Source organism: Haemaphysalis longicornis, unplaced genomic scaffold, assembly GCF_048455015.1.
Source record: "Haemaphysalis longicornis isolate Haplotype H1 unplaced genomic scaffold, Haemaphysalis longicornis Haplotype H1 scaffold_1, whole genome shotgun sequence".
Classification (NCBI taxonomy): Eukaryota; Metazoa; Arthropoda; class Arachnida; order Ixodida; family Ixodidae; genus Haemaphysalis; species Haemaphysalis longicornis.
Window position 1 is genome coordinate 184,123,610 of NW_027526203.1, and position 11,904 is coordinate 184,135,513.

General features: G+C 46.6%; 1 non-coding gene across 1 annotated transcript; it reads right to left on the reverse strand.

Annotated features, from left to right (window-relative positions):
* Positions 1-579: 579 nt before the first annotated feature.
* Positions 580-653, reverse strand: Trnat-agu (transfer RNA threonine (anticodon AGU)). Its single transcript has one exon. It is a non-coding gene; the product is annotated as a tRNA-Thr (tRNA).
* Positions 654-11,904: the final 11,251 nt, after the last annotated feature.

Below are 11,904 nucleotides of genomic sequence, written 5' to 3' on the forward strand. Positions count from 1 at the left end.
TGTATATGACATAAATTCCAACACAAGCAGCGATGTTTTTCGTTCTGCCTGCTTTGAATCGCTGGTATACAAGCAGCCGCAGTAGCGGCTTTGAGGTATGGCCTCTTCAACAATCGCAAACGTGACGAAAGATAAACGCGGGTTCTTCTAGTGAGTTTGGTGCGGCACTGAACACTTTTTATTCGAAGCGCAGGTAACTTCGTTACATTATAAAATTTGCCCACCTTAGAGTCACTCGGGCCGATGTGCCTAGTATAGGCAATGCTGCGAGAGAGGGCATGGCTTCGTTAATTTCCTCGCCCTTGGGTTACAAGGGTGTACGGAGAAAGGTTCACCGCTGAAAAGAACAAGAGCAGGAAAGGACCCCTTCCGTGCGCAAAGCTATCAGAGTTGGTTGGAAAATGAAGGACAGAAACCATTGGCAAACGAGTATCAGGACATCCGTATAGGGAATCGAATGCGGAATGGAAAGCACCGCTATGGACAGAAACGGAAATTGCAAATGGCAGCGTTCAAGATTGCGCACATGATGCTTTCAACGTTAAAAGCGGATAAAAAATAAAAAAAATAAAAACAGCGAGGCACCGGTGAGATTCGAACTCACGATCTCCTGTTTACTAGACAGGCGCTTTAACCAACTAAGCCACGGCGCCAACGGGACGAGGCCTGGAGAAGGAGATTCACGTGCTATCTGCCCCGAACCGGTTCCGCCAGTGAAAAGACAATCCAGAGTGTGTTAGTGTGTCATAGGCGATGATCTTCCTGGCCAATTGCGTATGTGAAAATTGCGGGTTGGTATGTTGACGCCGCAGCCGAATGGGAATCGGTAAATCAGTCGTGGGCTTCTACTGCAGGTGTCATCGTCACTGGCCAATCCACCTTATAGGGTAAGTTTTTAGGCTTATATTCATCCTGGCCATTAGACAATCCTAACGTTTAACCTAAAGACGCGCCAAGCACCGTAAATTCGTTGCACTTCAAGCTGCGGGTACCGGTCCGCGACGTTAGTCTGCAAAGCTGAACGTTAGGCCAGTGGCGTCTAAACTATTTTTTCCCTGGCGGGGGGCAAAATTATGCTACGATAAACGTAGCCATCATCATCAGTTATATTATGGTTGTATTCTAAATATCACAATTTATTTTCTTTGTGTACTTCTGCAGGGGCTCAGTGGTGCTGAAATGACTAACAATCCACCCACCAACACCAAACGAAATGAAACCCAACCAAATATTCTCTGTGCATCACAGATTCTGGAGGGCACAGTAAAAAGGCCAGTTAGTTACGTCACGGCGACTACGGTAGCACCCACAATTCTGTACCTCCTTATTTGTCAGTGCAAAAGAGCAGTGTAAATTTAAATAAATAGAAAAATCAAAAGAAATGTGCAAAGTAATACATACTTCCAGGAATTTATATACATGCCTCCTAACTGCGAACATACTAAGAAACCTGCACATTCGTGCTACCAAATGGAGGCTTACGTGATGAATATCGATATACAAGTGTGTGAAGTGCACTGATCAGTTGAAGGAAGAATTTATGCTATGCGTTAACATGTACATGTAGAATGAACCATGTGTGTTATATGATTGCTAGAGTACGTGCATGCACAACGAATGATGTGTTCTAATTTTGTTCCAAATATTTGTTTATTGTCTGATGTACCACGATCAGGAAAATTGCAGTGGTATGATACAGATGCATTCACATTTCATAATAAATAGTCGCACTGCTGTATCTCTGATGAAAACTTGTTATAGTGTGAGTAATTATGCGATTAGAGTAAGCCGCTTAGATAACCACGGTTTCGTATAAATCTGAGCTGGTTAGCGTGAAGAGTTATTGGTCATACTTCCCAGTGGAGCTGGCTAGCATCATGATAGTTTCGGCCGGATACAAGGGGCAAAGCTAATACCATCGATCCTTTGACTGATACCGCAGGAATCGAATATTTGAAACGGGAAATCAGCTTGTCAAATGCTTCATAAGAAGCCCTTTCAACTATCCATCTGCTGAAAACGGGTAACGTCGAAATCACTATTTTTTTTTTCATAATTTGGTGCATTCATAAAGCGAGAAATATCATTTAATGAGTGACCAGTGCCTCCGGGATTTCGACTGAATACCACCAGATACTTAGCCATTTTACATTCTTCAAATAAACTTAACTTTCATGGAGCCATCTGGGGCTCAGCAGAAGTCTTCAGGTGCCCCTTGTGCGTTAGGGGAAGCCATCGCTCCCCCGGCACCCCCTGTTCCGACGCCCCTGTGTTAGGCCTTATGGCGGACAATCTCCTACCAAATGAAGCCGTCAGGCCCGCACATACCCGCATTCGCAGCCAATAGGGACGTCAGGCCGGCGCGTACCTGCGCTATCAGCCAATTCGATTTTTTGGTACCATCTTTGTCACGCCGACTACGCCGAGTGCGTCGACGCCGGATTTTCGCAGAACGGACCATGTAAGGCTATCGCCTTATAAAGTGGTAGTGGGAGAGGGGAACAGGGGCGCCGAGTCCTCAGTAGGAAAAGTCGCCGGAAAATTGCCGAAAGTAGTGGAAAAAAAAGTCGTCATTTTCAGCATGCAAGACGATGCACGGAAGTGCTTTTGGTTTCCTTCGCGGGCAAAATGCAGAAATTCCGAGTACAAAACCATATTACAAATTTTATTCGTTTTCCGTGGTGCGGGAAAGCGACAGCGGTTTATGTACAAAAAAGTTAAAATATGCAGGTTTAGGTAAGGAATTCAAAGAATATGGATGACTAGGAATTGGCTTGGAATTGGAGTTGCGCCTCACCTCGTCTGTTTCTGTGTAATTCCCCTTGTTCTACGTTTTCGCGTCAGGCAGCGCACCTCTGCACTTCAAGATGTTGGAATTGGCGTTTGCTGCACACCCCTTTCTCTGCCTCTTTACATTCCCGTGCACTTCCCACCACTCCGCATGACATCTAAAGCTCCCGTTAACTACTGAAGCATCACGCTTTAAACCAATGACGTTGCCTAAAGACTTCGACGCTATGTATACGCCATCAGGTGCAGGATATTAAAAATAGCAAGGCGAATTTCGATTTGTGGCGGTAAGTAGCGCTGTATACGTTGGTGTGTTTGAGTAACTGATTTGTTGGGACCTATTCTAGACATTGCCAGATAACTGTCATTCGCCTAAAAGCTTGTTGCATTCTGTTACGGTTCAGTTCGTCTTAACGGCTGAAATGCACTGAAATGTCTTATAAAGGCCCCTTTTGTGGAAAGTGGGCATTGGAAGTGCCCGGAAATATAGAAAATATCCAATGCTCAAAAGAGCCAGAAAGTAGCCAAGTCGCCACACTGAAATTTCCGTCGCCACGAGTCTCAGAAAGTCGCCAGTTTGGCGACAAATCGCCAGACCTGGCAACCCTGATCAAGAGTCTCACTTTCTGTCACGAAAAAAAAACAGGTTACCCTTGTGTAAACTTCCCACCCTCAAGTCTCATCTTTTTATAGTGTCGTATTGGTATTTTAAGTTATGGGACATGCCTCACGCTAATTTCCCGCAATAAAAAATGTACCCCCGACTTACGGCCCACTTCGTCGATTTAACTGGTTCACAACCCAATTCGCATGCCCCTTTTTGATCAATGAATCCTTCAATCGACCTATAAACATTTAGCACATTTTATGTAGCTTTAGGTTACGTATAGAGCATGGCCTCTCGGTAACTAAGGTTGTAGCAAAACTCGTCGTGTAATCAGTAAAGCGGCAACAATTCAGTATAACTTGTTATGTGTTGGGTCTCAATGAAGGAATACAATTGTTTGCTATGAGCAAGCATGCACCTATAAACATTACGAGTTACCCACAGACGCACAATCGGAACGTTCGTCCACAAAAAAAAGAAGTCGTTCGAAAAGAACTTTTCTTCTTCTTTGATTTCTACTGCTGGTGCTTAGAGTAAAAAACAGTCTTTTTAGAACAACGGGAAATTAAGGGCAGTAGGTTTATTGCCACAGCACCAATACACCGAAGACACATAACACTATTGCCTATCATTTTTAGACACAGTCATTCCGATATTACCGACAGACGTCACAGGGTTTGCTAGTTTCATAGCGACTCGTATTACCGAGAAATACCAAAACTAGCCAAGAGACGCGTCGTCCTTTTCAACGACGTTTGTGTTTCCACGTTCGTGAAAAGTTTCCCAGAGCTGTTTACGTCGCCGCAGTTAATCATTTGAGTGCGCCCTAACAGGCGAGAATGCCAGTATCGCAATTCACTGCGCGCAAAAACTGGAATTTCGCAAGCAGCGACAAACCCTGCGGGTGCGTCTCAAACGTAGAACTCTTGCGAGACATGCGCTCGGTTGTACAAGTACTAATAGGAAAGTGCAAGACGTACTCGCAGAAGATACGCACCGAAAAACATGAACGCGCCACTTAAATGCCCACCAGTGACTTGCAAAAGGCAGTTGAAAAAAATTTACGCATCTCCACGAAGTGAATCATGGCGAGTGGGCGAAGCAATGGGTAATCGCTCTTAACGTAAATCACCCGTGGCATTGCCCACTCGCGCATGTAAATGAGTGACAACGCGTGTGTACAGTATATACAATTCCATTCCAATCCGATCCAATACAATTCAATTTAATCCAATCCAAATCCAATCAAATCCAATCCAATGCTCCTCGCCCATACGCAACACTGTGTACCCGGACGCCAAGGGACAAGCCACGGACAAAGTAAGGTCCTAAGGTGCTTCGCCCCTAAAAGACCGTACGGCTTATTTGCAGCTGCTGCAACCAAGCAGCGTTTGAAATGGTATACTGTACCGATGGTTGGAGGCGCGTATAGCGACGCATACACGCTTTAGCAAAGTTTGGAAAGCCAGCGCACTCCTTACTTCACCGAAAATAACACCGCAAAGAAGCGTATCGCTGCGAGATCAAATTGCAAAGTTCGTATAAAATATAAAGAAAATCACAGACGGGTCATGTATGTTCTAGGCGGGATTTAGAGGACGCTTTGAGGAACAGTTACGAAACTCGAGTTCGAGAGACTGCGTGACACGGGATGCAACAACAAAAACTATCGTGTTAACCGGTGGCTCAGCACGTCCTTCATGCGCTGAAGTGAACCCAGAAAAAAAGGTAACTGAGCTCTCTGCCCAACATGGCAATTAACATTCATAGCTGCTCATCGGCGTCTGCAAGGTTTTGTGGCGAATAGTTCACACAGACAACATACACGTGCTTCTCTTTGCCACCTCCCCCCGCACACACAGACACACACAAAACGACAGTCGCTAAAGGTGCTAGATGATATACGCCAGCTAGCCCACCCCTCACTGACGTTCGTCGTTGGAGGGGCTCTCTATAAACATTATGGGCGCTAGAAAGGAGCAGAAATTTCAATCCAACAAATCCGCACAAATAGAGGTGTGGACAGAAAATGCCATGTATGACACCGACCTTCAATTGACTATTTTAGAAACACCCGAAAGAAAGAAAGAAAGAAAGAAAGAAAGAAAGAAAGAAAGAAAGAAAGAAAGAAAGAAAGAAAGAAAGAAAGAAAGAAAGAAAGAAAGAAAAAACACGACCAATTTAATTCCCGCCAGTTGAAAATCTTCGGATATAGCCTTTGTTTTTATATGCATACGTTGCTCACTTCCGCGAGATGTTTCTTTTTACAATCCCATAAAATCAATAAAAAACACTTAATTAGGCCACATCTACGAAATGCGAACACTGGAATTCCCGACAGCGAATCACTGAATAGCTTGTTAACCTTTGACAAGTAATTCAACAAATTGGTGTTTCCATATTTGCATGTTTTATGATCGCATTTATCATACGGCTGACGGCATAATTCTCTTTAAAGTGTTTCTTTTATACGTGTATGCATTTCCAACTGCGAAAGGTGCATTTTTCTGCGAGACGTTTTCTCGGCTTTTCCTCCATCCTCTCATCCTAGGCTTGATGTAGAGGAAAGCTGCGATATAAAAATGCCCTATCATAAGCGGGAAAATGAATGACAGCCGTCAGATGTCAAGCGAACCTAGTATTACACCCTATGTGTTGTGTTTTCCTGCTACCTTTTTGACGGAAACACTGCGCGAGGATAACTTTGTGTATCTACGTTTTGGTGTTCTCAATTGTTTTTTTTTTTTTTAATCAGATTAGGAGCTCCTTTTGCGGATATCTGGACATCACATCATCGAAACTTCCTTTCGGCGAATATTTATTTGCATCTGCCGAGTGCACCCATTTTTAGGTGCGGAGCACCTTAGGACCGCAGAATGTCCGTCCGCGTCCGTGCGCATAGCATTTGCAATAGCAAAAAATCACACAGGCACCGGCAGGATTCGAGTCGAACGGCTTACTCCCTCGCCTGTAACGGTGCGGAGTACCTTATGACCTCCCAATGTCAATCCGCGTTCATCCGTGCGCACACCACCATCAAGCGAAAATCAAGCGAAATTCGATTTGAGCCGTGAGTTGCAGTTTCATTTAGGGAATAATCCAGGTACAACCCACGGCTCAAATAGAATGACGGTCGGGGCGCAACTTGGATGTCATTTCGAGTTCCCGTACTCCGCACCCTCGCCATCATCCACGGGGTGGAGATGCTGCCACTTTTTATTGTTATTTGTCGGTCATCACAATGGCATATTTTTAGCCGGCCCTGCCCGAGTTCCTAGCCTAAAATCGTGCGTAAAACGAAAAGATTAAAACAATACAAAATGAGTGTGGAACTTCAAACGAAGCTTCTGTTCTTATTGATAAAAATGAGCCGCCTTCGGGACAGGATATCACGAAGAAAGTCACGTTACGAGGGTGCGGCGCTATGTGAAGTGGCGCAAAGACGTGAAATGTGACCACACAAGCGCAATCGATCGCTACAGTTTCGAAATTTCAGGCAAATTAAATACGATAACTTACCGATCAAGCAAGCGTAAAGTGCACAGACGACTACATTTTAGCGAGCAATCTGAGCAATAGGACTCAGAACCGCATTTTGCTGCTCACATGGGGAGGCTGAAGGAAACATGCGTGTTCATTGAAAAGCTAATTTATACCCTTTATACCCGCGATTAAAAGAAAAAGCGGTGCGCGGACAGTGGGCAACAGGGACGCTGCGAAGATGTGCTTCCGGAGCCAGGGGGTAACAAACACGCCGCAGCACACAATTCATCATCAGTCTGCGATGGCTTTGTATACCGCGTTTGTCACCTCTAGTTGATTTGCAAAAAAAAAAAAAAAAAAAACTTAATTTACCACTTTTTTGTCGTTCTCTTCCTCAGCTTTGACTGAAAAGTGCAAACTGGGTGTTCGTCCCACCTTTGAAGAGCGGCTCAACATCCGGACAATACTAACGGTCGATTACAATCACAGCCACTTGTAAAGTCAACTGTGCACTCGTATTCAGTTGAGCGAGTAATATAAATTCGCTGTTGCCGGTATCACTTCCGCTGCAGCTGCACTCAACCCTAGAATGGTTGGTATGTACCTTCTGTGGAATTTTCCTCTTTGTTTGTACTTTTCTTTAACTTTTGTTCTGCTTACGTCGATTCTCCCGGTTATTGCACCCACCCTCCATAAAAGCTTTTCTGTGGTACGGCTGCGGGCGTCTTCCTCCACTTGCTATTCGAGCGTAAAAAGGCTAAACGCTGAGAATGCGGTGACCTGGGGAAAACACTAACGTTGGGAAGAAAATTCGCGGGTTTGCAGCGTTCCCCATGCAGCGACACAATACCGAAAGGGCGCGAAAGGTGAGGAGGAAAAAAAGTGCGCGAAAAGTCAAGGACGTCATTGTTCGTCAATGTTTGTTTATGCACTGCATGCGGGCGATGGAGCATTGTATACACTCGTCGCCGCCCGGTGACGCAGGCTCTCCCCGCTGAATTCTGTAGCAGCGAACGACGGCGCACGCGCACATTTCTAGGGCACATTGTGTTCAAGCCCCGGGCAAACATTCCGCGCGCTGTGAGTTCAGCGGCCCACACAACGAGTTTCTCCGACGAACAGTTAGCGGTGCGGCTTGTTGCACACCACGCGATCGCTCGGTCGGGAACTGAGCTCACCATGATTGTTTAAATTGGTGCTTCTGCGCTCCGAAGCTTCACATAGGCTATGGGGTGCCCTATAGTGGAGGGCTAGTTTTGACCTCGTGGAAGCCTCCGCACACACGGGCGGGCGTTTCTCGTCTCCATCAGGACAACCGCCACGCGGCCGGAAATTGAACCCGCGTCACCGTTACCAGCAGCGGAACACCTAAGACACTGAATAACCCCGGCTGGCTCCATGTTAAGGTACGTACAGAAGCCGACCCAAACACGTGACCATCTTCTGCAGTCACGGCATTTCAACAGTGAACTTCAAAATTTACGGTGTTGGAACGCCAAATCTTGTACCCCCCCCCCCCCCCCTTTAAAAAAAAAAAAACATTCCGGGAACCACAGTTGGAGTTACGCAATGGCAAATGCTGGCCAGTGGCACCAACCATGTTGCAGTCACTTAATAAACCATATCACTATGAGCTGCAATATAAAAGCAAGGATAAGCGTACTGAGACCCCCTCAGACACGTCCAGTAACAGCCACGGCCGTAACTGTCTAGCCAATCGATGACACCGCATATGTAATACACTTGTTGTCGGAGTCTTCCCGGGCATTCCCCCCCCCCCCCCCCCCCCGCCTTTGTAAGACACATTCCCGTGCGCATTCAATGTAGAGTTTTTAGCGTTTACCGAGCCATTGCACCTTGAAGTGAACTCATGGGTTCAATTCAAGGGGCAGGTGTGCACGCATCTGTGTTTCTTTAGAAGGGAGAAGGATATATGAGTATGCTCGTATCCCGCCTTCTTCATTGTCTTGTCTCTTAAACGCAGTTTCCGATTCGCCGCCTTGCGGATAATTTCATGCACTCCACGTGAGGCGGTAAAGAGCCGGGCCTATAAAATCTGGCATGTACACACCCGCATGACAGCTCCGCGCCTCGGCCCACTAATTTTGCGTTATCTTCGTCGGTAAGGAATCGACGAACAAATGACAATCATACACAGAAGATTCGCATGGCCTCGCATCACTCAACGCAAGTTTTGCCCTTTCGCGACTTGTCAAGGACCGTTCATGCCCGTTTCGTAATGTGTGTAGGAAACGGGCATGAACGTTGCGTTGTCGGCGCAACTTCTCCAACGCAAAGCGTGAGCGCCCGTGGCAAGCTTTCTAGAGGGTGTTGCCGTGGCCGCGTGCGCACGCAGGCGAGCACGAGCGCGAGTTTTCTCGCGAAGACGTCGAGGGGAGAAGCCGCCGCGGCGGCTCCACAGCGGCCCTCCATAAATATTCTCGATTTGCGCTCGCAGAAAAGCCGGCTGCGTTTTACCTGAGCAGGTGGTCTGCGGACAAAAAGCGAGGGAAAGGGAAACGACGCGCAGGGGAGGAACACGCAGGGAGAGGGAAGGGGCGCCTTTGTACAAACACACAACCGTCCCGAACCGCGATCGGCGACGCTCAGGCGAAGCCCAAGGCGCTTCGAGACAGAAATTGCCCTTAGCCAGGGCGACTGTACGAGATTGCGAGAAATGGCTTGTTGCGTACTGACTTACCGACTTTTCTGGTCGTCCAGGTAAGTCCGCGGGTCTTTTCACTCAAACACGCGCACTCTCACACGCACACAACATACGCGCGCTCGGAGCGCACGCGTCGTTCAAACGAAAAAGCCGCCGAGCGACGGTGGCGCCAAACGCGTGGGACCACGGTGAACACACTGAACGAGTCGCTCGAGCCAGCTGGAGCCGTTCGCCCCTCGAAGGTAGCTCTTTCCCCTGTCGGCGGTTGTGCCAGGTTCTGCCGCTTCGCCCGGCTTCGCTTGGCGGCGTGCGCTCCACGCTTTCCGGCTGCTCTTCCCCGCCCTCCCTAGCCGCTCTAGTTATCCCTAGCTTCAGTCCCTAGCTGGGTCATTCCATGCCGAAACATACCAACCGTAACCTCGATTATCATGAATTTGTTCAGGAAAGATTATGGGTCATCCTTGCGTGGCCCGCTATGCTCCCTCAAAGTATTCTTGTCCAAAAAATTTTGTTCTTTTTCTAGCCGCCTCTTTATCCCCAGGGTTCAAAGAAAAGTATAACCTCTCGGCCTTTCCGTTTGCTTTTCTCTCTCTCTCTAGGTCTGTCAAAAAATTATTTTTCTAGCCGCCTCTTTATCCCCAGGGTTCAAAGAAAAGTTAGGACTGTCAAAAAAGTCCTTTAAAAATCACTCCTTTCTCAATCATCACTATTTTTTCGTGGACATCATGCTGAGGCCCTGGGCTGCGGTATGCCGCATTTTTTTAAATATTTTTTTTTGCTCTCGTTACACCATTCAGATAATACGCAATGTTGCGCAATTTCAAACAGTTCTTTAGAAAATACAAGCGCATTTTCACAGCCAATGAAGCATTTTTTTCTGAAGGACACCATTGTGGAAAATTCGTAAAAAATACATTGACACTGAAAAAAAGAGAAACGTTCGCGAAAACATTTGTCAAATTTGGAAAAATCTCCTTTCTGGCCCATATTCACCCCGAAATTGCTCATTGTGGTGCTCGTAGTAAAAATATCAAATACAAGGCATTCAATAGTACAAATTATCGCAGTTTATTTCAGAAAATTTAATCAGAACAGTTTTCGTTTTAGAAAAGGAAACACATTTTGAATTCGTACACCGACACTACTTCACCAGGTTGTTCCACAGAGCGTCTTCTCTGCACGGCATGCGCCTGCCTACATGAAAGACACGCGAGCCAGTTGGTTCGCGCTGCGGGAATAACTTTCCCTTCAATAGCATTTCGTAGCGTGAAATCATGAAAAAGGAAGAATCCGCGTGTTAGTGGGAAAAGTACAATGTGGAGCTAGCGGTGGTGCTCCCATTCTATGAGTACGGGCAACTGGACATCAGACAGGCATTTAAAGCATCGGTGTATGTGATTCCCGCTAACGCATGCAAATAAATCCGTGTAACTCAATGACTCCGCCGCTGTTTACTTCGTGATGTTCGGCATACATAAAATACACCACGCGTATCATACCCTGATGCTTTAAATGCATGTCTATGTCCAGCCAGCCGTTGAGTCTACATGTACTCCTAGAATGGGCGTACCACCGCTAGCTCCATGTTGTACTTTTCCCACCAACACGTGAATGATCCCGTTTCCTGTATTGAAGGGAAAGGTATTCTTCCAGCGCGAACACGCTGGCTAACGCGTCTTTAATGCAGGCAGGCTCACGCCATGCAGAGAAGACACTCTATGGAAGAACGGGGTAAAGTAGTGGCGGTGTAGAAATTAAAAAAAAAATCACGCCATATCCACGGAATGAATGATGATAAGTGGGGCGAAGCTCGAGAGGGGGAGATCATCGGTAACCGTAACTCTCCCGTGAAAGTTCGCCCATTACATCATTTATAAAGACGTAAGACTGTGTGCGTACATTGTACAAATCAACTTTTATTTTGTTCTTTTATTTTGTTCTTGTTCGTTTGTTGTTTCGTTTCTTCGTTTGTTCTTTTAATTTCGTCGTTGTCATGACTGGATTGCGAGGTCCCTTCATTACGACGGCTTCATGATCTGTAAAATGAAGCGAGAGAGGTTCTTGTACTGGCTATAATGGGAAGTTTGCAAACACTAAGTCTATACACGTTCCTCGGATCGTGGTAGGGTTCATATGGATACATCTGAGTGCGTATTTGAAGAAAGAACTTTTATTTAGGGCGAACTTGTGCTCGAACAAGACGAGAGGAAACGAGCAAAGGTCCTTGCGTCTGGTTCGATCTCCGAGAACGACTGCCTGCGTTCGTGGCGTGATTTCTTGCGTGATCTGCACGTGCGCTCGCGCCTCCTTTGGCGAACACAGACAAGCTCGCGCTACCGGTGCCGAGTTTGCGCTGCCG